This window comes from Callorhinus ursinus, unplaced genomic scaffold, assembly GCF_003265705.2.
Source record: "Callorhinus ursinus isolate GAN/ISIS: 27379988/994484 unplaced genomic scaffold, GSC_fseal_2.0 scaffold9, whole genome shotgun sequence".
Classification (NCBI taxonomy): Eukaryota; Metazoa; Chordata; class Mammalia; order Carnivora; family Otariidae; genus Callorhinus; species Callorhinus ursinus.
This window is the reverse complement of record NW_027397071.1, coordinates 41,773,572-41,799,701: the sequence shown is the minus strand read 5'-3', so window position 1 is coordinate 41,799,701 and position 26,130 is coordinate 41,773,572. Positions and strand designations below refer to the sequence as shown.

The 26,130-nt window shown below is 35.4% G+C and overlaps 1 pseudogene; it reads left to right on the top strand.

The window, feature by feature from the left end:
- Nucleotides 1-3,514: 3,514 nt before the first annotated feature.
- Nucleotides 3,515-26,130, top strand: part of LOC112824015 (acyloxyacyl hydrolase pseudogene) — a 38,603-nt pseudogene continuing 15,987 nt past the window's right edge.

The window sequence follows — 26,130 nt, the reverse complement described above, 5'->3', positions numbered from 1 at the left end:
TACAAAGTCTGAAAAAAATCATTGTTGCATCAAAAAAAATCCATTAATTATAGTAATTATCTATGATTGGAACTTTTAAAACATCTGCAGTGAAAAAAGTGGCTATGCTTAAACATGCTTATTTCATTTTTTAATCACTTAAATGTAACTATTGTGAAGGAATTAGTTGGAAGTCATTAAGAAAGTAACTTTCAAAAAACCAATTCTGGCATATGACAGAGACAAAATTGAAGGAAAATGTGCTCAAACATTATGAACCAATCATTACATATAAATTAGTATAAGAATGAAGAAATTCCAATTGACAATTGACTTCAATTATATGTCTTTATTTAGGAATTAAGATCACTAATTCCGTTAACTAATTAAATATGCAATACTGCAATTGCAATGAATGCTGATTCAGTGAAGAGAAAGACCTTTTATTGATTTAACAAGCATTTTTTCAGGTATCTACCATAAGCATGGCCATGTGTTTGTCATCATAGGTACAGAGAAAATGTGGCAGTGTTTCCAATTCTAATGACCCATTTGAATCATGATGTGTCTAGAATTAGAAATCCTGGGGTGCCTGGGTGGCTCAATCAGTTAAGTGTCTGACTCTTGATTTTGGCTCAGATCATGATCTCAGGGTCGTGAGAGTGAATCACACATCCGGCTCTACGCTAGGAGTAGAGCCTGCTTAAGATTCATTCTCTCCCTCTCCCTCTGCTCCTCCCCAAACCTCTCTCTCTTTCTCTCTCCTACTCTCTAAAAAGAAAAAAAAGAAAAAGAAATTCTTTCAAAACTGGAAGTATACATTATTGAAAACATCTTTTTTTATTGAAAACATCTTAAGAAATAGGTGTCACATAAAATGTACTTTTTGTGAAAATATAAAATGATAATTAAAAACTTGAAAAATTTTGAAATATAGTAGTAAATTAAAAGAACAAAACAGTATATATAATCTCTATTTGTAAAATAAGGAATATTAAATTATATATATAGGTGGAAGTGCTGCAGATAATCTTTGTGCTTTATGGATTTCCAAAATTTCAGCAATGGACACGTGTTTATTTTATCATCTACAGCAGTTATATCTAACAGGAAACAGTCAGGGCACCTGGCTGGCTCAGTTGGAAGAGTGTATGACTCTTGATCTCAGGGTTATAAGTTTGAGCCCCATGAGGGGTGTACAGATTACTTAAATAAAACTGTAAAAATAAATAAATAAAAGGAAAAAGTCATGTGTGTTTATATCCCATTTCCTCATACTTATCATGTTGAATACAGTAATTAATGCTGATATATGAGTGCAGTTAAGGCAGCAAGACTCAAATGAGATGACCTGGGTTTTGGTCTGAGTCCATTCATCAGCTCTTTGATCCTGAGCATAAGGTTTGGGGTCTAATTTACTTTACTTGTCTTTGATGGATTTGGACTGGGTGAGCTCTATAATCTTTTCCATCTCTGAGAAAATAATTATTAAAGTAGCTAGGAGTCATATAGTGCCGGGTTCCTTTTAAAGTGCGTATGTATACTTTTTACACATTTACTTAATCTTGATGATATCTATACATCAGAGTCACCAATATTTTCCCCATTTTAGAGATAATGGAAATTCAAGCTTAAACATAATGAAGATAAACTTTAGAATTAGGTAGTCTGGCTTTGGAATCTATAATCTTAACTCCTATCTCATAATGCTTAAATCTTTAATATCTCTTCTTCACTAGTATATTGATTAAAATACTTATATTTCCAATAATAATTGTGTTAGGGTTTGCCAGAGAAACAGAATACATATGTGTCTGTCTGTCTGTCTATCTATCTATCTATCTATCTATTGAGAGAGAGAGATTGGTTGATGGATTTTAAGGACTTGATCCACAGTTATGGAGGCTGGCAAGTTCAAAATCTGTGGTTCAAGTCTGAAGGATGTCAAGCTGGAGATCCACGAAAGACAAGGTAGCAATTTGAAGTCTGAAGGCTGTCTGCTGGTACGATTTCCTCTTGCTTAGGGGAAGTCAGTCTTTTATTTTCTTCAGGCCTTCAACTGATACAGTGAGGCCCACCTACACTATGAAGAGTAATTTGTTTTATTCAAAGTCCACTGATTTAAATATCACTCTCATCCAAAAACAACCTCACGGAATCATCCAGGATAATGTTTTACTACATATCTGGGGACCATGGCCCAGCCAAAGTGAGATATGAAATTAATCATCCCAATGACCAAGCACAAGTTACTTAAGATTACTATGGTCCCTGATATTTAGATATCACTGTAGAGATATACTGGTCCCCTTAAACAGGAGTTACATATCACTTTTTCAACCTCTAGGACTTATTACAATAACTTCATATGCCCTCTTGCTTATATAAACAAACAAGATGGGTTTAGGTCCAGGTATACTTCAATTTACTAATAGACTTATTCCTAAAGATCTGTGCATACATTGAATTCTATCACATAATTCCCCATGTAATGTCAGACATGTTTCTCTGTATTTCACATTGATTTCCAATCGGATGTGGCTCTCAGACTTTCAATCTTAAGTTTTTAACCCTTTATATTTCCATTTATTTATACTAAATAGAGAATAAATCTCTGAATAAACAATTAGGAATACTAAAGCCCTGGGTGTCTGGGTGGCTCAGTGGGTTAAACACCAAATCTTGGTTTTGGCTCAGGTCATGATCTCAGGGTTGTGAGACTGAGCCCTGTGTCAAGCTCCACACTAGGTGGGAGATTCTCTCTCTCCCTCTCCCTGTACCCCTCTGCCCCTCTCCCCATCTTGTGCGCTCTCTCTTTCTCAAGAAAAAAAAAAAATACTAAAGCCTCTCACCAATTTCACTGAGATCTGCAAAAGTGATTTGCTTTGGTAAATGGAAAGATATGAGTAAAATAGTCAACCCAGTAATTACTTGTTTAATGGCTGACATGACATGAAGTTTACTTTCATAGATGAAATGAAAGTGAGAATTTTTGTTTTCAACCTAAGCTTTCATATTTAGTGTTTTAGATTATTCGTGCTCTGATATATGTTTGTCTTGATCGAGTGATTCATTTACTCATTGAGAAAACTACTTATTGAGAGGGTACCATGTGTCAAGGACTGTTCTAGTTGCTGAGAATACCAATAGTAGGAAAAAAAATACTCCCTTGGGACACCTGGGTGGCTCAGATGGTTAAACGTCTGCCTTCAGCTCAGGTCATGATCCCAGGGTCCTGGGTTCGAGTTCCGTATCGGGCTCCCTGCTCCGCAGGAAGCCTGCTTCTTCCTCTGCCTGCCGCTCTCCCTGCTTGTGCCTCTCTCTCTCTCTCTCTCTCTCTCTCTGGCAAATAAATAAAATCTTGAAAAAAAAAAGAAAAATACTCCCTCTTCCCACAAAAATCAGTGCCTTGATAAAGCTTATATATAAGTTAATGTATAGAATATTTTTAACAATTGCTATAGAAAAGTAAAGCAGAAAAGAGACCAGAAAAACAAGGACAACAAGTACAGATATAAAGGAGGGCTCACGGAGAATGTGGCCTTTCCAAGTGGTGGGCTATGCACATAAAGCTATCCTGATGCAGAAGTGTTCCCTGCGGTGTCTTAAGAAGGTCCAGTGGGCCCATGAGGCTGTTGAGCTGTATAAGGAAGGGTGGAGGGTAGCAGCAGATGAGATCACAAGGGCAGTGGAGCATTGGGTTTGAGTTTGAGGAGCTAATTGCATCTCATTAGAGGCATTGGTTTTTGCTCTGAGCAATAGGAGAAACAACTGGCAAGTTTTGAACAGAGGATTGATGATAAGTGACTACAATTTTAATAATCTCACTTGGGCCAGAGGGAAATGTGTTAGGAGATTAGGGCAGTAACTCAGGACCAGGCAAAACACGACGGTGCCTCAGACGAGGGTGGGTGAATGGGTGAAGAGAGTAAGCTCATTTGGGACTAGACTTTGGAGATGGAGACTTTTGTGTTTGCTAAGAGAGAGTGAGAAATCAAGAATTGCTACAACCTGTGTCAGTGGAAGCAAAGGGAGAGTGTGAGCAGAATAAGTTCTAGATTTTTTCTTTTAACCAACACTTTTAAACACAATGGTAAAGTGAATAAAAATATGTAACTTCTCCTGTCATGCTTCATGCAGCTTGTAGGGACAAGCAATCAAAGTTCCTGAATCAATAATTGTTTTGATTATACCGTTCCAGAGAAACAATGTATAAAAATATATTCCAGGGCAATTTCTCTGTAATCTGTTCCTCCTGTCCCATCAAGTGTGACAGTGTATTATTATATATTGACAGAAAACATCAATATGGATGATGTTAGACAGTGGGAGGAAAGCATTTTGGTGTGCTGGTTTTGTCTTCATAATGACAGCATTGATCTGTGTTGCAGCTTCCCCATTGTCGGCAGCTCACAGTTTGCTCATATCTACATTGGTATGAGTGGTAATATGGTGAATGTCACATGGGATCTGCAATTAATGGGAACAGCTCTGCAGCCTAATGATTTTTGTCAATTGTGAATTAATTATTAATCTGATTTGTCTTGTTTGTTCAGATTTCTGCAAATGTTAGTAAATCAGGGTCTGCTCAAATTTTCAGTAGAATCGGCGTTTGATAATCACAACCTTTTTTAGTTTGCTTACTTTCCTCTTGCCTGGTTAAGTAAATTATTCTGGTACTTTTGTGGCCTTGGCATTGCCATTTTCCCCATTTTACAATTATTTATTCAAAATGAATTGTCTGCTTAGTGGTTTTTATATTTTACGTTTGTTTGGAACTTCTAGCATTCTTCTTTAAATAGTAGGCAGCCTTTCATCCTATTTTCAGGTCACCAAATCATGGTAGCAACTGAAGAAGGGACTTTGGAAGTTGAATACACTCAGTTAATAGTTAAAAACTTAGGTAAGTCACTATAAAGAGTGTCAAGGTCTTTATCTATGTTATTTAATTAAAAATACTTCACAGTCTTATGAGCATTTAACAGGACAATATATATATAATTCCTTAGTTTCTGCCAATTGGTTTGTCATTGTGCCTATTATGTTTGGAATGGGAGGCAGACATATTCCCTTTAAATCAAGTTATTTCCCTTCAGAGATGACTAAGGGCATGACTGTCCATTTACACACAGCCTGTTATTAAATTATTAACTGAATTGGTGGAAAATTGGCACAATTCACTAATTGGCATACATATGATTATGTTAGAAATCATTATTGCACTATTCACCTGATGCACTCATCTTCTATAGCTAGAACCTATAAGGACAACTGTACATTAATGTGATCTACATTCTCTGGTTAAAGGCCAAAGAGCCTAATACCCTGTTGGCTTTGGGGCGCTTTGGTTTTTCATTGTATATTAACTGAATTTGAAAACACGTAGAAGTCTAGAAGGCTGGGAGGGCCATGTTAATTTCCATCTTAACTGAAGAACAAACTGGGCTTGCAGAGGTTATTCACACAGCCTCGCTTTCTAGTTCATTCGCGTGGATGTGACAAGCAGAAAATTAGACACCTGGCAGCTACAAGGGTTTTGGTTTTTGTTTTTAGATACATGGCCAAGATTACTTTGTGAGTGCCAAATTGTTACCTTAATTTAAAGCAGAAAACACATTAGATTTTTACCACCTAGAAAATCATGTTATATCCTTGCTGAGAAATATCTTCATCAGCAAAGAGAGGGGAAATTTTATTTTATTTTTTCAAAATTACCTCCCATCCATTTTGTAGGATTTGGACCCTGAGAAATGTTGGACAATACTACTAAACTGCAGTAATAGGTTCTGGGTTTTGAAATGTTAATTTTATTGCTGGAAGCCTATTAGGACTAAGAGTATAACTGAGTGGTGTGTAGGGACTGATGGTAATAAGTAAAAGTCAAAGGTATGTTTTTGTTCTGTTTTGTTTTTCATTTTGCTTTCAGTGTGGTTTTCTGTGGCTTTTCCATTAGACACAATCCTCAGATTTAACAGAAGGTGGAAAGGAAAGCTGTTATGAAGTAGATCAAAACTCTGTACAAGTCAGACCTAACTCTAACATCCACTTGAAAAACATAAAGCATAGTGCGTTTGAGCTAAACAAAATCCAAGAGGCAAACATGACACATATTTTTGCCCCAAGGTAATCAGCCAGAATTTAATGATAGAACATCTGATTATAAAGAAAAAGAAAACTGGTGATGAAAAACTCTGAGAAATGTGTCTTCCTGCTTTATAACAAAGACATCTCTAAAAAAACAAGCTTAGAGCCCAATTTCTGAAAGAAGGTTTTTTTTTTTTTTTTCCCCTGTCCTTTTGGTTGTATTTTCAAGTTTGTTTAAGCTGAACAATTTTTAACATGCATTTGGTTAAACAAGGGCAAATATGCTTGGCAAAAGCATTTGGGGCTTTTGAGTGCTTCCTGATTCGTACTATTGTTCCCTGTCCATCTATTTGCCTATGTAATGTTATGCAAAATTTGTCCTCACAGCCCCCTTTCCAGGCCACCCTCCTGTTCCTATTCAACATTCCCATTCCATTATATCTATTGCCACAAAGTTGTTAACTCTGCCACTTTCACTGTCTCTGTGCTTAAGCCAGTTGTATCAATTTAGGGAGTATGTAACAGGTTTGGCTCCTACGCAAGTCATTTTCCCAAACTTCCATTTCCTCTCTGAAGTTCTTCCAGTGCAAATCAAATATAGGATTTGGTACTCTTAAAAGTGGCTCTGGGGGGCGCCTGGGTGGCTCAGTTGGTTGAGCGACTGCCTTCAGCTCTGGTCATGATCCTGGAGTCCCGGGATGGAGTCCCGCATCAGGCTCCCTGCTCGGTGGGGAGTCGGCTTCTCCCTCTGGCCCTCTTCCCTCTCGTGCTCTCTATCTCTCATTCTCTCTCTCTCAAATAAATAAATAAAATCTTAAAAAAAAGTGGCTCTGGGTATCTCTATTTATACAAGTGATAGCTTTCCCGCAGAGCCCCTGTTGGCATCCTTTACATAAAGACTTGTCTTTTGATTTCTTTTCTAAGATTCTACTTGTTATCATGCTAATTATCTCAGGCAACTTTCAAAACTGGAGATCTTCCAGGAATCCAGAAGAGTGGGAAAGAACCTGTTACTTACCTTTTTCCTATTGCCTACATAAAAGCAAATAACCTTATCATGTTATTCAGGATCCTTCCTGCTCTGTCCCAAATCTCACTTTCAAATCTCATTGCTTTCCCTTCCCCAGGGCACTGTAAAGGTGTTCCCTTCCATATTACTCTATGCTATTGCAAAACTTTGTTTCTTTCCTTAAGCTCTTTCCTCGGTGGGTATTCCTTTTCTACTGTTTCTTACCCAGCACACTTCTACTTATCTTTTAAAAGTTTAACCTTAGTGTTACCTCCATGAGGTCTTTTCCTCCTCTATGAAGTCTTGTACTTACTTTTAAAAATAATTACTACTCTCCCAAAAATGTCATAGCACTTTGAACAGCTCTCAGAGAGGCCTTAGGATCCAGAAGATGGTAGAATCACTCTGAATGAGGTTATTCCAGAATACATTGGCAATGAAGAATGGAGAAATTTGAATCTACTCCCATCCCCAGCAATGCAAGACATGGCCCGAGAAAGAGGACAGAATGTACCTTCCCAAAAATGCATGAGTGATTTTATATCTCAAAAAAAGAAGTTGAGGTTCAGAGATTAATAATTTCCAATGCAAAAACAGTCTCCTTTACATGGGTAGTGAAGGAAAATGGATTTTATTATACTCTATGAACATTCTTGTAATATTATGGCTTCTTGTCAGGAACTGGAGAAAATGACTTTGGCAAGAAGATGTACAGATTGTTGACAAGGAAGTTTCCCTGCAGTATTACAAGATATGGAACAGAGGGGATATACTTAAGGAAGAAATGTCTACCTGCATAAGTATATTGTTTTGACTGTGTTTTATTCAGTTCTGAAAATCTTGTTTCAAATTAACTAGATAATAAAGGTCAAAGAAGAATCAGAATTATATGGGTGATCTACTCCTTAATGAAAAGATTGAGTGCCACTTTCATTTAATCAGGGGTGGGAGTGGTGCTCTCTTGTCATTTCCTCTATCCTTCTTAAGAACAGATTTAAGTATTAGATGACTGAGGAAAAGAAAATATGGAACTAGGCAAAAGGGACAAAAAGTAGAGTCACATACAATTTGTTATATGAGGAGGAAGTTCTGACTTCAGAAATGGGTGGAGAAGTACTGTCTTAATAGGAGTCTTAGGGAAGAAGGAGGTGGCTTTCAGTCACTTGTAATATCTGCTACTCAATATTGGCCATATCTTGGTTGGATTAGCAGTGAGAAAGGTTAGGGGAACAAAATGGGGCCAAAAAGTCAGCTATGGGCCACTGCTCCCAAAGACAAATTATCATAGAAAGCCTACTCAAACATTAGACTGTCAGGCAGTGCTTAAGTTCTTCAGAATTGGTCATAATTGGTCTTTCTTGTGGAGTAGAACTGAGAGTGCAAATGGGACCAGCTTTTGGAAAATGAGGAAGATGGAGATAGGATAATTGGGATGCAGGAGGCTGAGAGTCACTCCTTCTGTCAACACATATGGAAGAACTGTACAGGACAAATAAATGAGCGGACTAAGAATATCGACGGGCCGATTTAGATTCAACCAATAGTTTTAGGAAAAACTGGTGAGCTTATTTCACCACCTGTCTAAAACATAACAAGAAGGAAGAAAACTAGTATCTAATTCCATAACTACCACCTCTACACTGAAATATACATATATATATTGGTCACAAAAGAATTGAACAAAGAGGAAGAATTCCTTTCCCATGAAAAATGTCTTTCTTCTGGAAAAATTGGTAGAGGACCAATAAATGAACTCTCTATGATGATATTGGGTAACTCCTGACACCTGAGGAAAGTTTCTGCTATCTTAAATTCCAAGTTAATTTTTCTTTTTTCTAAAGGACTCAAAAATTCCCTCATTTGTTTGTGACCTTAAGTGTATGTGAAAGTTTGCTTTTGAAAATCTTATTTATAGTTTGCATGTTCACCTAACCAACGAGCGTTTTAAATGATGGAATCTGTTTTCCTTTGCTTTTTCTACATTCATGGTATTTTCTTTTTCTGCCCAGCTACTCTCTGCAAACTTCTGATATGGCTAAAGTTATCCTATCCACTTATTTTATTAATTTCCCTTTCTATTGTACGGGATTGTGACCTCTAGAGAATAGACTTTATATCTTTTTTTTTCATTTGCATGATCCTAGCATCTATTATAAAACTCCATATTTATTATTTGATAAATGAATCCTTTAATTCATTTTATATAAAGTTCTGGGAAGTAGGATGACCCTTCTTATACAAAATTTGGGGAAGTAGGCTTTTCTACTCATCTGTGTCTGTGTAATACATTATACAACACTTAGCGGCTCAAAGCAACACCATGCTTTTGTGGGTCAGGAATTCACACAGGCACATCACTGAGGCATCATCTGGGTGATTATTATGCTCCAGTTGCTGGTATTCATCTGGTGACTGGGATGGGCTCACCTGGGCTCCCTCTATCTCAGTGCAAGCTCAAGGTCTCTCCAGCAAGTCCGACCTTTTATATGATGGCTGGGGGTTCCCAAGAAACAAGATAAAGGCTGACATGACAGTCTCTATGTCTGTGGAAGCCTGAATAGGAAACTGCTTTTTTTTTCTTTTTTTTTAGAAAGGCAAAATATTTGTTCATCTTATTGCTCAAGCAAATTTGGCATATATTTCTTTGGCCTCAATTACTTTAATTGCTTAAGGTCCTTCAATATGCAAGTTATTCTGAATTTATTTTTTTGCAATGCCTCTATCATTGCCTTTTTTGTTTCCACACTGAGTGCTCTCGGCCCAAAGAAACCTGGTTAGGTCCATAGTAGTCCAATAAGTACATCAATACTTTTCCAAATAGAAGTGAGGAAAACAAGGGTCAAGGCCTCTAGAATCCACCTCCTGTAACCCATTGCTCTCTGTCCATACCACTTCCAGATGTTCTTTATTTCAATTCTATATTATTCTTTCATGTCCTTGCTCATAACCCTATCAAGTGGAGTGCTAGTATTTCCCTTTACATTTCTGTTAATTTATTTTATTCTAGTTTAAACATTTTTATAAGTGAAAGAAAATATATTTCAATATGAGGCCGAGTAGTAACAAACTAGTTAAGTATAAACCAAGTTTAAACTTTGTAACTTGGCATACAAGAACTTTGCAAATTTTTTTCCAAATTATCTCACACTCTGTCCCTGAGTAAACAGCCTAGTCAGCCCATGTGAAATGCTTCAAATACTCTGCATTCTCCCAGATCTCTGCCTTGGCTGATGCCATTCCTTTGACTCCATTGATGGAACCCCAGTTATCTTTTGAGCCCCTGCTCAAACGTCACTATTTTTATGAAATTCTGAATCTCATAATTGAAATTATTCCTTCCTTCTAAGGATTCCTTCCCCTCCCCCCAGGCATTCCTAAACAGCTTTCTCTGTACTTCTTAATGTGGTTATTATGCTATAACGTTATCATTTTGATATTTATAAAGCAGTTTCCTTTACAAAAATAAAATGTTCCAGGTGAGCAGAAATTGTGTGATTTGCACAGGGTAAAAACTCCATAGAGGTTGGAATTAATAAATGGATGAATGAATCAAGGACTCAATAGTAGGGTAATTTTAATAGTTGTCTCTTAGTTGAAAATACATGAACTATATTGATAAAGCAATTTTTGGAAAAAAAATCTAGGAGAAGGTCCAGTGGAGAATTCAGACATTTTATTAGGTAGAATCACTGCCTATGTTCTCCAAACAAGAGTCTTTTATCAAACACTAATAAAATACTTCTCCTTCTACATTAAAAGTCCAAACATTTAAAAAAAGGATGTCAAATCATATTTGGTGTATTCAAGTATATTTGTGCAGTTTTATTGTGCATACAAAAATATCCTTGTATGTAATTATCAGTATTTAAAAGCATTTAATCATTGGTTTAAATCATCAAACTTAATAAATTTAAGAAAATACAGTTTTATTCTGTCTTATACATTTAAATATCTTCAGCATTAACAATGTTTGTATAATTTGCAAATATAATAAAAATGCACAGATTTTATTAGACCTGAAGTACAAAATGCTTTGTTTGAATTTTTAAAATATTTTTTGTCCCTAAATTAAGATATGGATAAGATTAGTAAAGCAATGATATTTTATACACTTTGGGAAACATAGGCCTTTAAGTCAATAAGAATGTTCTTCCTTCTGTGTATTTTGAACAAATGATACTAAATGCAACTAGAGAATAAGTGGCTCAAAACACCTATATGAATTGTGTTGAAATTTCACAAAAAGCTTAGTTCACATTGATTTTCCAGTGACACTAGTTACTAATTCATGTGTGACTAACTACAGCATATTACTGACTGCCCTAAGAAAGTACTAAATTTAAAGTTTTGCATGACTAGAATAGATATGGATAACTTCAAGATATTATGAAAAGTCTTCTAAAAAGTCTTTAACATTTACAGTAATGTCTCATTTTGCATTAATATAAGCCATTTTCACTCTGTCAATGGTTCAAATGGTTTTAGTCCCACACTGAATGTCTCTTTAGGAAGGTCCCTGGTCTCTCAAAGGCAGTATACATAATGAAAAGGGAGTTTAAATGACTTTTTTCCAGAAGTATGGAACAATTTAGTAGTCTCTAGGAAATGAATATCAGTGGACAGCTTGGTAGTCACATGAAACTTGTTCAAATTCGGTCAACTTATAACTCCCTCTAGTTCCCTCTGTAAAAGATGCTCATATTTGTTTTTAGAATATTTTTTCTTTTTTCCTTTGAAATAGTAAAAATTCTCAATCTTATATTGCCTATTTATAATCTTTTAATCTTTATATTGACTAGTTTGTAAATGTTCCTAATTCATTATTTTATCTAGACTATTGTTAAAGAATCATATTTGGGGGATGTTTAAGGAATAAAAATAAGAACATTCATGATACCACTGATACTAATACCAAAAACCTAACTAGGTTAATGCCTAATTAGTTAATACTTAATAACCACCACATATGGAACATCGACTTTCCATTGAGTGCTATAGTGATCGTTTCACATACATTATCTCATTCTATATTGGTGATCATATGGGAAGACAGTTTTCATTTTCCCTTCTCAGATGAAGAAACAGAGGCTTAAGGAAGTTGAACATCTGGACAAATTAAACGACAATTAAATGGTAGAAATGGGATCCAAGCTCAGGCCTCGTAGGCTTAAGTCACGTGCACATGTCCAGCACACATATAACCCGTTCACTTAGTCCTTAAAAGTCTGAATTTCTAATATGTAGCAGGCTGAAAGGAAAACAATAAAAACACAAGGTTCATGCTTAAGTTCAATTTAGGTCAACAAAATCTTATCAGTATTTACTAGGCTAGTTATTGTGTGAGACACTAGTGATAATTACTTAACTAATTAGAAAACGTGTTAAATTCAATAGAGTAATATACATAGGGCACTTTAAGGGAACAGAAGAGAGATAGGAGATAGAAAGACAGTGAAAGTGTGGATCCCTAGTTGGGTTTTAAAGGATATTGGAAAAGCCAAAGATGGGAGGGGCTTCGAAATGGAGTGAGAGTATATACAAAAGTATAGAGATGAGAATGTATGCATATGAACACTGCGTATGACTTAATTCAAGATTTGAGATGAGTCTGGAAAAGGAGAGAGGACTGCATATTGAGAAAGTTGTGTCCAAGTCTGCCCAACATATAATGCAATGGTATACCAAAGTCTTTGCTCAGGTTTCCCCATTTTATTCAATAGTCTTTCAAATCCTGTTTTGTTCAAACTGCAAATTTTTACCTATTAGAGGCTGAAGAGTTAGGGCTTATGATTATATACTCTAGAATCCCACTGACTGGGTTCAAATACCACTGTTACCATTAATGAGTTGAGTGATCTTGGGCCAGGTTTGATGTTACTGTTCATCAGATGGATGAACAGTATGTTCATTCATATGTTCATATGATGTCATTTTTGCACTGAAGTAATTAATAAATGTTATTTTTTTCAAACTGCAGCTCCTGCATTGTCTAACTATTCCTATAGAATAATCGTCCATTTCTTTATGTGTCACTTCCACATACATATGGTAGATACAAAATAGAAGAATTGAATGAGAGAATGAAGGTATTGTTTTTCAGTGTGTAAGCACTGAATATTTCAAGGTTTCATACTTTTCTCAAACAATTGAAATCAACATGTGATCTGGTTATCCCTTTAATATTTTAGAAATTGTATAACATATCTCATATAATTTCACACACACACATTCACATAAATAGAATGAAACAGTTAACAAAATTATCTTTTGAACTTCTACAAGGCAGTTAGGGAATTGTAACCCAGGTAGTTCTTTTACTTCGTTTGGCAAAACTGATTATAAGTCTCCTAAACTGATTTTCATAAAAATAGGAAATACCAGACTTATTGCATGAAATACTTTCCTGTGGAAAGTTTTTCACAGTCAAAAGTAAGAAAGTATTATTGTTCAACTAACAGATGCAAAATTATACAGAGGAAACAATTCCAAACTGGTCAAAATCTCATTAAAATTGTATGAGGACAATTATCTAGGCCCCATTTACAATTTTTCTTTATAGCAGAATATCAAGCAATCCATGATTTGAGAGCAAACTTTAGTTTTATCCTAGACCTACTTGACCTTGTAAGTGTTTCTTGATTTTAAAGGATGACATTTAATTAAAGCTGCCTTGCTGAAGTGTGGTAATTATTGGTGCAGATAAAAAAGATTTACAGAAACCCAAGCCAGTGGATTGGTAGGAGCAACACAGATTTTTCTTAACATCATGATGTATCATTTGCAAATTGTGATATACTATCTAGCTTTGTATCATTTAAAAGCACATCAAGTTTGCTGGTTGAATTAGCACACACGATTGTGGAAGAGGCATTTCAATTAAACCACAGTCAAACAGACTTCAAGAATTTTCTACCTTTATTTGTAATGCCGTGCATAAAATTATTCAAGCATTACAATGAAGAATGAGAACTCATGGAGTATAAAATTGGACCAAAGTCTCTCCCCTTAATAGATGATATCTTTCCTTCTTCATAGTTTGCTGCTCTTCAATGAATGACATTGAGTAATATGTATGAGTAATTGCTAAGTTTACTGCTCATTACCTCTTTAAAAATCCAAGGAAGTAGTAAGCACACTTTGATCTTTTTATGAGAAAACAATTTTCATTATAAAGATTAAAACAAAATACATGATTTTTATTTGTAGTTTGATAACTTAGCTACTGATTCTTTGTGATACCAAAATACTATGATTACACTTTCAATTATATTTGTGCAGACTGTCAAAAAAATAAAAAAATAAAAACAAAAGTACTCAAAAGGCAATCTTTTCCTTTTATACAAAAAATGATTTTAGAATCCTTCAAAATAATACTTTAGTATCCTAATAAAATTATGTCTGACTTATTTTCCCAGAAGTGTATGAGAAATATTCTTCATACCTGTATTCATAATTAAAGATATTATGGGAAAATAATGTAAAGATATCAACTCTGTAAATTTAGTGTGTGAAATCTAAGATAATATTACCATTTTCCAGCTTGATATTCTCATAAGATTACATACCAAATTATTTAAAACAGTTTTGATTTGTGTGTAAACTATAATTTTGATGGCTAATATCACTAAAGAGAAAAATTTTGTTAACATTTTTTTAACAATTTTACCCTCGTTGACATTGTTTGATCACTATTCACATTGGTCTCTCTTAACAGATCTACATGTTAACGTAGTACTTCATTATCATTTATTGTTGAGCCCAAGATAGCAGGTGTTTAGCATATTGTATTTTGAATTGAAACGAATTTATATTGAATTCTTGGTCCTTGAGGTATTTTATAGATGTTTTCAGAACTACCCTAATGACTAAGATGATAAATGGGTTTAAAATAACTTTAGCTAATTATACCTTTTCTAATTTCAATAATGATGACATCTATCAGTTTGCCTACATAGATCCTAGGTTATAATTATCATTCAGTTTGATTTCTATAAACTTTAAATCAGATAGAAGAAAAGCATATATTATCAGATGAGACTTTGTGGGTTTGGGCAGTCATCACATTATGGTGTTAATCTCCTACAGGGATCAGCTATTGATTTTATTTCATGATTCTGGAAGGCATAACTTTTCTTCTGACAAAGGTGACAGTGAATATTAAAGTAGGCTTTATTTTATGAGTGCAACATGATGATAATGATGATAATGAAGATCATAAGGCAATAATGAATAATAATAAAACTAGCTACCTTGAGGTCCAAATTAAAATTAACAAAGGAAGAGAGGATCCAAAATTTAGGGAAAAATCTTTTCTTCTTTTATTTTTCTTATACATTTGTAGTGAAGGACAGTTGGAAACGGAAAGTCACACAGTAAGGACTGCATGGTATTCAAGTTGATCCTCACCACTCTTTTGTGGTAAGATATAAGACACAATATGAAATGCTTCTGCTTGAAAATTCCTTTACAAACATTGATTTAATGACTACTGAGTGCCAAGGAATGAGGTTCATCCCATTACTATTCTTCAAATCTTTTAATCACGTTTACATTCCAAATTTTGACAACAGAATGGCCCCTCTTTTATTCTGCCAAGAAGAAAAAGAAGTAACGCATAGCAGACAAAACTTAATTACCCTTACATTAAAAAAAAAAAATCATGCTTTTCTTTCTTGTTTTTATTTTGAATTAATATTTTATTATAAATCTTTCAACTAAAAGAAACCATTTTTCCTGGAAAAGGAAATTAAGATTCAAAAAGATCACAAGATATAATTAATATCATAAAGAAAGTTTTTCATATTCCATCTTTTTTCATAATGGATTTCTCACAACACAAGTTTAAATGAAGACAAGAGAAAGGTGCTGGGACATTAGGTTAAGGGGGGATCAGAGGAGCAGCAAGATGTTTAGAATAGAGAAGACTTGTGCAAACACTTTAGTAAACTAAGAACAAAAAATCATTGAGAAGGAAAAGAAAGAAGATGCAGTAGAAAGAGGTGTTAGAGCCTGGTCATGAAGGGAGAATAAGATAAGTTGAAAAAAACTCCTTTGAGTGAAAATGTCTTCCATAGAAATACTAATATTCAACCAGAAAAGGGAAAATTGGGAGTGCGTGCAATGAAAAGGTGATCATATTACATATGATTAAAAAGGTGAACTATTGGTACTTAACTCCTAAGAGGAGTATAGATTAACTTTCCAAGAACTTCAGCATTTTAGTGCATAAAGATAATTCATTTGGGGGGTGCCTGGCCAGCTCTGTCAGTTAAGCCTCTGCTTTTGGCTCAGGTCATGATCTCCGGGGTCCTTGGATTGAACCCCGCATTGGGATCCCTGCTCAGTGGGGAGTCTACTTCTCCCTCTGCCCCTCGTGCTCTCTCTCTCAAATAAATAAATAAAAAATCTTTAAAAAATGATAATTCATTTGGTTGTTTTTCTTATATTGTGTTGGTCTAAATTAGAAGGTCAGTTTCTAGACCCCACAAAGATAGCAGATTCCATTTTACCAATGGGAAAGGCCTGGGGAAGAGAGTGGATGGGAGAATTACATGAGTCCATCATTGATACACACTGTTGATGGCTTTAGTATTTCTATCAAATGAGAAGATTTCTAGAACTGAGGATACTAAATTTCCTTCCTGTAATTAAATGGAGACAATAAGAATAGAATCTATCTTTTATCAGACCCTCCTGAGTAAGTCGACAATAAATCAGCAAGAACCAACGCAGTTTACAAAACTAGTAAATTGTGAGAAACTTCTTCCTGGCCATTTATCAAATTCTTAAAACTGTTCTAAAGGGCTTAACCTTTCAGACCTCTGAAAACCCCGAGAAGCAGTACCTCAAAGACTCTATGACAAGGGGCGCATGTAAATACAGACATGATAGACATGAAAGACAGTAGTTACTAAAAAATGAGTACTGGTTAAAAAAAAAAAAAGAAAACTTAAAAAAAAAAAAAAAACAAACTTAAAAATAAAAAAGAAATGAGTTCTGCACTTATTTTTGTCCAGGTAAGAAAGCCTCTTGAGGAGTAGGCAGGCCAGAGGCGGGGAGGAGAGAACCTAGCATACAGAGCCAAGTTTTGTCTTTTTGTTCCAATGAATGCCATTTTAAGGTATAGGATCTCAATAATGTTGCCTCTCCTCTGATGCTCCCAGGAGGGTGTAAGATGAAGGCAAGATATACTATGATATAAACTGTGATCAGGTATGTTTGATAAAACAGAGACCTGGGAGCATCCAATGTTCCAGCATGTACCTTGGAGCATGTAATAGGTGAAGGACAAGCAGTAATGCCAGGATTTCAAGGAGGTAGGAGATGAGTCTTTTATACAGGCAGGCACCAGAACAAGGACCTAAGCAATAGGAGTCAAAGCTAGACAAGTAAACTTATAGCAGGCAGTGGAACCCTGACTCTAAGCTGAACCCCCACTGCTTCTGAACAAGTGAAGTTAAAGACATTGTATCTCCTTGTTATAACATGCAGCACAGTTGGTAGGAATTGTTTGATTTATTTGGGTAGGTGAAGGAGCCAGAGTACTAGAGTATTATAATCATATCTTAAAATATCCTACTAGTTAGATGACAATGATTTCCAAAAGTAGGTCCTGATCTGACACATTGTGTCTGTATCAGGGAGTGCAGATATTTCAATTGTAATTCCTTTTTAGATCCATTCCAACACAGCAAGTCTTTGGAAACATTTTCTTTTCTCTTTTTCTTTTTTTAAGATTTATTTATTATTTGAGAGAGAGAGAATGAGAAATAGAGAGCACAAGAGGGAAGAGGGTCAGAGGAGGGAGAAGCAGACTCCCTGCTGAGCAAGGAGCCTGATGTGGGACTCGATCCTGGGACTCCAGGATCATGACCCGAGCCAAAGGCAGTCGCTTAACCAACTGAGCCACCCAGGCGCCATTTTCAAATGGAAATATAGAAGCAACTCAGATTAATTTTTAATCAAGTCACTTCCTTCTGAGGAAGGCGGTACAGGTATGGTGGGAAAAAAAAACAAGTATTTTAAAATTGTCTTCTGAGATGAGTTCTGGTTCTGACAAGAAAGCTTTGTGATCTTCAACTACTTACCTCTCTGAGCTATGGAAAATTTTCTAATGTATAAAACGGGACTAAAACGCAATTTTGCTGTTTAACTGCTGACAGATTTAAAGTGCCATCTCTTCTGCTTTACCTTTGCCTCACATATGAGCAAGCTGAAAATAAATAAATAAATAAAGTATTTCGTCTGGGCAGGAAATTCAAGCCAGGCAGGATCCATAACCCAAGCCCTAAATCTAAGTACCGTAAAACCCCAAATTCATTCTCCTTCCTTGCTTCTCAGGCCATTTTCAGACCTGCTTGGGCTCTATACTGCTATCCCCCAAAAAGCCCCATCTTGGAAGTAATAAACATTTTCACATCCCCTTGGTGTGCATATGTGTGTAACATCATCAGTCTCAAGATCTTAACCAAATTTTGTGTTGGGAGATCCCAACAGGGTAATTCAATAAAACCCTGCCACAATGTAATAACTGAGGCCCAAAAATTCTACCAAGTAAATCGCAGGCTTTTATTAATGCCAGATTAATGACAAATGATATTTTTTCATTCAATCTTCACTATAATATAAGGCATAAAACAAAGATAGTGAAAGTTCCATGCATGTAATTGATGATACACTGAGAAAGCTCCAAGTGATCATGAAACCATCAATTCTAAATCAATCTTTCCTTTTCCAACAAAAGACGAGAACATTAGCCCTCTCCTTTTTGAAAACATGGGCTGAGCTGAGGTAGGGAGCCACTTGAGTATATTTGTATTATCTCAGGAAATATATCTTGGAATATCTACTATTTATCTTTTAAGAAGGCTGTCAAGATTAAAGAAGCAGTGTCTGATCAAAATAGTATGTCAGTAAAGTCTATTTCTTCATGTATCTTCTTACTTCAATACTCATAAGATGTAGGCAGTCCTGAGCGTACAAACTCATAAATCTGGCTATATAGTAAGTAAGTGAGTGAGGGAGTGGATAGCCAGATGGTTTCTATTACTTTTAAGAATAATTTCTAAATAAAGTATATTACATAGACTTTCACTTACAGTAGCTGTAACTCTATGATGATATTATTCCATAGAGGGAATAAAGAATTTAGATTTTACCAAATCCTTTAGGCTTGTGAGAATAGAGCTAATAAAGGTTCTACAGCATCTCCCCGGGGAAGGAAATACAAATTCATAAAAACCTACCCTTTGACTTTCTGAATGACATTTGTCTTAGCACTCCTTTTATAGGCCAAAATCATGGGAATTGTCAGAGCAAAAATAGCTGATTTAAAAACTCCAATACCATTTGTTGAGGAGCAAAATAGTTGCTGATCTTTCATTTTTGTAAAACCCATGTGAATTATGAATATATGGTATAGCAAGCACTAGGACCAGTGATATTTAACGATTTAACACCTGGATGGTTTGGGGATAGAAATACAGGTGAACTAATTCATGAATACTAACTCATTTCATCAAACATATATTAAGCACTTCCTGTATGCTGTCTACTGTGACGAGACCTGGTTGATAAGATAAAAATGGAAGTACATGTGGAGTTTAGACTCAATCTTCAAGCAATTGAAAATTTAGAATTAGGGGAGATTTGCTGAAAATTTATATATATATACTTTCATATATGCATATGTAAAATCATAGAAATAAGTGTGGTTTTTAAAAATGTTTGGCAAACAAGAGAAAGCAAGTTGGACTTTAAGGGTATAAGATAGATAACTAACTACTTGATTTAGACACTAGAAAATAGAAATTTGAAAGGATGGGCAGAAAATAAAAATACAGGAGTGACATCAGGGAAAATGAGAATTACTGGTATGGAATGATGGAGAGCTAAAAAAGAAAGATGTCTGTCATTGATAGGCTTTACTGCTAGAAAAAGTGATGTGTATTAATAAAGAATAGTGATGATGAGGTCAGCTGTGCAATAGTGAGTTTTAGACACTGAACTAATACGTGTTTGTCAAGTAAAAATTTAAATATGAATCTAGAGATAAAGTGAAATTAGTGAACTATCATGATATGGGTTCATAGATAAACTGAGATTATATAATTCTCTTAGAGGAAAATATAGATAGGTAAAGAAGAACATGAGTATATTTTGAGGTGCATCTGTGGATGGAGTGTGGGATACAAAGAAGGATATTGCATAGGAATCAAAAGCAAGAAGGTAAAGAGTTGGGAGAACAGATGCCATAGACACTAAGTTAAAAGAAACAAATGTTGATATATCTAAAAGGAATTATGTTCTAATGGCAGTTTAATTAAATTCTCAGAAGGAATTAGGAATATTATTCCTTTGGATTCTGAAATCATTTTGTGATTTATTAATAAATTAATAAATACCTATTTATACTATAGGTATTCATTTATTTATTTACTTAACAAATACTTATTAGTGTTTTGCTCTTCTGTGCATTGGGGGATACAGGATGAAGATTATACCACCGCCACTCTTGGATTTACAGAAGATAAATTAAGTCTACCTGGGGTGGAGAATTTGGGGAAATTTAACAGAGTAGAAAATATTCATGTGAGGCTTTGGCAGCCAGGAAGGGGGTGGGGGAGACATTTTGGGATCTAGAGTGTCATAAGCCAAAAACCAGAGTGATAAAATTCTGTGTAGTTTTCCAAGCATGTTGGCTTTTGTGGGAGTATTGGAGCCATACTTATAGGTACATAGACAGGAGCAGGATATGAAACTGGTAGGTTGCTGATGGCAGATTGTGAGGAACCTTTTACACAATATCACAGAGACTACTGATATAGTCCGTACCAGAAAACCTTGAGGATTTTACTGATTGATTCATTGATTGATTGATTTTTAGAGACGGAAAGAGAATCATAAGCAGGCTCCACGCCCAGCACAAGCCCAATGCAGGGCTCCATTTCACAACCCTGAGATCACGACCTGAGCCAAAATTAAGAGTCCAACACTTAACCAACTGAGCCACCCACACACCCCAACCTTGAGGATTTTAAAATGTGGAAGGATTACAAACAGATATAGGTTATTAGAAAGACAAGTGGCAAAATTCAGGGGAATGTATAAGAAGCAGGGAGTGAGAGAGGAGAATGGTTTGAAGGTTATGGTAAAGATTTAGAGAAGAGATAATGATCATCTAAGTCACTAATACTTAGTAAAAGAAGGAGCAAGAATTATTTTTTAATTATAAAAGTAAATTTATTTCTTGAAGGATATTTGAAATATGAAGTATGATATGGAGACTTCTCAATTTGTTGATCTAATGAAAACCATAAGTTTCAAAAACCAATGTATTTTGTACATTTCTTGTCAGTGTGTATCTGTATGTGTGCACATGTGTGTGTAATGTATGTGTGTACATATATATGCAAGATATATAAGTATATAAAAATTTGCAACATATATAAATAGAGAGATAAATAAATGCAAAATTGTCTCTGGTACTTTGCTTCACTTTGTATCATAAACACTTCCCCATATATTGTCATAGTCTTCAAAACACTTGGCATGATTCTGTAGTATTAACCATCACTGGAGTATATCATAGGGTACCTAAACATTGTTTGAAATTTAGATTGTTTCCAATTTTTCACTACTGTGCAATATTGAGGATCTTGATTTACATTGACAACTGCTCAGCAGAAATGTTATAGTAATTTTCCTTTTTTCTTCTGTGTATTAGATCCTTGTCATTCTACCCTCGCCAATCAGCAGTATCTTTTTAAAACTGCCCATTTGATAAATGAAAATGGTATCTTATTAATGATCATATACAGGTAAACTTTTTTTTCAGATTCATTTGTACTTATATATCAACTTGAAAGAATTACTTGTTCATATAAAGATAAATTTTTTGTGTTGTAATTGCTTGTGAATTGCACTGACTTATAAATTCAGTGGGTATAGAATTCTAGAGAATCTCCTAAGATTTACTGATCAAATACATTTTTTTTTCTGTCCTTGGTATGTGCCAGGAACAGTTCCAAGTTTTTTATACTGCATGGGCATTTGATATTTTGAAGTACAGCATCAACACACTCTTCATCTATAAACAGTCCTCAGTTTTGCTTTGTGAAACATCATTACCCTGAACTCAGCTCATATGTTTCGGATGAAGCTGGCCTCATTTCTTCTGGTTACCAGAGTTGGAGAATGTGACTTGGGAAAAGCCGATCAGCACATTCCATCTTTCTTGCTATGATTATTTCTTTAGGGAGGGGTTTCAATCCAAGTAAAGTCAATCAAAGTTAATGAGAACCAATTTTCTATAAGGAACTCGAACTCTTGTCTACTTGGTTTGTTGATGTTAAGCTGAAGAAATCTGGGGCAACTGAGTAGCACTTAGGAATGGCAGCAACTCAGTAGAACCAGACCAAGATGATTCTGAACTTAGCCACTCCAAAGCTGCACCCAACCTTGTATTTTTTTCTTAAACTGATTTGGATTTGATTTTCTGTTATCTACAACAGAGAGTTTTAACTGATAGAGTAATGAAAAACTGACAGCCCTTCCCTCAGCTTTTTTATGAGCTTTTGTAATCAGTTATTCATTTAGTTTGGTTTTCAAACCCTTCAACTTATCAGAGTCTCAGGATCGTGGATATTGAGGTCAATATTCATCAGCGTAAACACAGTGTAATGATGTGTCCCAGAATTTGTCATTTTAATTTTTTGAATTAAATATATTCTATTGTTCTTGGAATAACTTCATTATGAGCAGAGACTAAAATTCATGAATATTTTATGAAACAGTAAAGGGATCGACTTTTTGTATATTTAGCAGAGTCAGTTGCTGTGTCTTGGTGTAGTTCAAGGATTACAGATATTTCCTACATCATAAGGGCAAAGCAAAAACATACATCCTTAATCACATTAATAAATTCCTGTTTTTAACTCCCCAACTTTCTTAGCTTATAGAAAAATAGTATAGGATTTAGGTGAACAAATTTAATATAAACACAATCAGTGTGATTTCATTTCTTATTCCATTGGAATTATGTTATTGATGGAACCGGGCTTTGCATTTATTATATGTTGAGGAGTATTAATGGGGAATGAGACATTTTTCCTTTTGATCATAGATGTCTCTTTTCAAAATATAAATGTCTGATATTCTTTTATTAATTTTATTTTATTATGTTAATCACCATACATTATATCATTAGTTTTTGATGTAGTGTTCCATGATTCATTGTTAAGAGAAGCAGTTTCCTATCCTTGCTACCTGTTTCTTTCTTGACTGTTTTATAACCTCAACATGAACAAAACTTAACTCATTTCTTTTCTCTCCAGCCCCATTATCTAGTTAAATAATACCCAAGATGGAAACCTGGATTTTTCAAGTGCTACTTTTTATACTCACATGGAATTGTCCACCATAACTTATTATTTTCCCTCCTAAATATCAGTTGCAGTCCTCTCTTCCATCCCTGAAGCTTTGGTTTTTTCTTTTCCCTAATAATTTCATGTTTGGATTACTGAAATAGTTTGTATACATTGTTTACCAGATTCTCTTGTCTTCCTTAATCCCCTAATCCATCTTAAATTTGGCACTACAGGACAGAATAGTGATTTATATAAATCACACAAATGTGATTATACATTTGTTTCTTATTATAAATTCTTTCATGCAGTGAGGATTTTGATTTTTAAAATAATAGCCATGTTCAGAATTAATTTGAAACTCCTAATATGACAGAATTTCCTTGTCCTCCTCACTCTTTTCCTCCTATCTGTCAAGTTCATGTTTACAAAGTCTTCCCATTTACCCTTTCTTTCAGCCATTTAACCATTATAGAGTAAGTTTCTGCTTAAATACTAGTATATTTTATGTACCTAATTCCCACATCAATCCTATAGTGTAAGATTTATTACTTCAAGGTAAGAATTACTTTACAGATGGGAAAATTGAATGACAGGGATCTGGGAAAAAAATGATAATGCTTTTGCAAAGGTTATCAGGTGAAGGAGAGTCTGACTAACCCATTATACTATAAGCCTTAATCACATTGACTATATTCATTTTTAAAAAGGCACTTTTCTGGGTATATACCTCAATATCATAAAAGCCATCTATGAAAAACCTACAGCGAATATCATTCTCAACGGAGAAAAGCTGAGAGCTTTCCCCCTAAGGTCGGGACCGCAGCAGGGTTGTCCACTATCACCACTGCTAGTCAACATAATATTAGAAGTCCTAGCCACAGCAATCAGAAAACAAAAAGAAATCAAAGGCATCCAATCAGCAAAGAGGAAGTCAAACTCTCACTCTTTGCAGATGATATGATACTTTATGTGGAAAACCCAAAGACTCCACCCCAAAACTGCTAGAACTCATAAAGGAATTCAGTCAAGTGGCAGGATATAAAAATCAATGCACAGAAATAAGTGGCATTTCTATACACCAACAACAAGACAGAAGATAGATAAATCAAGGAGTCGATCCCATTTACAATTGCACCCAAAACCATAAGATACCTAGGAATAAATCTAACCAAAGGGGCAAAGGATCTGTACTCAGAAAACTATAAAATACTCATGAAAGAAATTGAGGAAGACAGAAAGAAATGGAAAAACATTCCATGATCATGGATTGGAAGAACAAACATTGTGAAGATGTCAATGCTACCTAGAGCAATCTACACATTCAATGCAATCCCCATCAAAATACCATCCACTTTTTTCAAAGAAATGGAACAAATAATCCTAAAATTTGTATGGAACCAGAAGAGACCCCAAATAACCAGAGGAATACTGAAAAAGAAAAGCAAAGCTGGCGGCATCACAATTCTAGACTTCCAGCTCTATTACAAAGCTGTCATCATCAAGACAGTATGGTACTGGCACAAAAACAGACACACAGATCAATGGAACAGAGCAGAGAGCCCAGAAATGGACCCTCAACTCTATGGTCAACTAATCTTTGACAAAGCAGGAAAGAATGTCCAGTGGAACAAAGACAGTCTCTTCAACAAATGGTGTTGGGAAAATTGGTCAGTCACATGCAGAAGAATGAAACTGGACCATTTCCTTACACCACACACAAAAATAGACTCCAAATGGTTGAAAGACCTAAACGTGAGACAGGAGTCCATCAAAATCCAAAAGGAGAACACAGGCAGCAACTTCTTTGACCTCAGCCGCAGCAACTTCTTCCTAGAAACATCGCCAAAGGCAAGGGAAGCAAGGGCAAAAATGAACTATTGGGACTTCATCAAGATAAAAAGCTTTTGCCCAGCAAAAGAAACAGTCCACAAAACCAAAAGACAACCGACAGCATAGGAGAAGATATTTGCAAATGACATATCAGATAAAGGGCTAGTATCCAAAATCTATAAAGAACTTATCAAACTCAACACCCAAAGAACAAATAATCCAATCAAGAAATGGGCAGAGGGCGCCTGGGTGGCTCAGTTGGTTAAGCGACTGCCTTCGGCTCAGGTCATGATCCTGGAGTCCCAGGATCGAGTCCCACATCGGGCTCCCTGTTCAGCAGGGAGTCTGCTTCTCCCTCTGACCCAACCCCCTCTCATGCGTTCTCTCTCTCTCTCTCTCTCTCTCTCATTCTCTCTCTCAAATAAATAAAATCTTAAAAAAAAAATTATAAAAAAAAAGAAATGGGCAGAGACATGAACAGACATTTTTCCAAAGAAGACATCCAAATGGTCAACAGACACATGAAAAAGTGCTCAACATCGCTTGGCATCAGGGAAATCCAAATCAAAACCTCAATGAGATACCACCTCACACTAGTCAGAATGGCTAAAATTAACAAGTCAGGGGACGACAGATGTTGGCAGGGATGCAGAGAAAGGGGAACCCTCCTACACTGTTGGTGGGAATGCAAGCTGGTGAAACCACTCTGGAAAACAGTATGGAGGTTCCTCAAACAGTTGAAAATAGAGCTACCATATGATCCAGCATTTGCACTACTGGGTATTTACCACAAAGATACAAATGTAGGGATCCGAAGGGGTACGTGCACCCCAATGTTTATAGCAGCAATGTCCACAATAG